Source organism: Crocodylus porosus, unplaced genomic scaffold (genome assembly GCF_001723895.1).
Source record: "Crocodylus porosus isolate Cpor-Errol unplaced genomic scaffold, CroPor_comp1, whole genome shotgun sequence".
Taxonomy (NCBI): domain Eukaryota; kingdom Metazoa; phylum Chordata; order Crocodylia; family Crocodylidae; genus Crocodylus; species Crocodylus porosus.
The window spans coordinates 34,096,936-34,097,477 of NW_017728918.1; positions in this window are offsets into that span (position 1 = coordinate 34,096,936).

Sequence of the window (542 nt, forward strand, 5' to 3'; positions counted from 1 at the left end):
GGGAGGGAGAAGGGCCATGGTGGGGAATGGGGCTTCAACCAGGCCAGGGCCCACTCTGCCTGTCCCTTCTCCTGCACCTGGGGTCATTGCCTGGCGCCTGTGACCCCTGTAATTTCACTACCCTGCACCACCCAGGGGGGCCCAGACCAGGGCCAGTCTTGGCTGCACTGCCAGGCAAGAGGAGACAGAGTCTGTGGGCCCCCTGTGCCTGCCCTGCATCGTCCCAAGAAGGGCCTGGTGGCTCCTCCAGCAGCACAGCACCGGACAATGAAGGGGGACCCTTGGCCCCCCAATCTTTGCACAGAGCACAAGCTGGCTGAAAGCAGTGCAGTGCCATGTGAGTCCTGCCAGTGGGCTGGCCATTCAGTGAGGAACATGTTGGAGCAAAATTTTAAGTATAGGTGCTGCCAATGCATGAACTCAGTTTGACTGAGAGTGGAAAATTCCATACAGGGCCTGAACTACCCTTTCTATGACCTCAGGAGCTGTCAATCAGCCCTGACCCACTTTCAGCCCTGAGCAGACTCAGTTGCTACACAGAT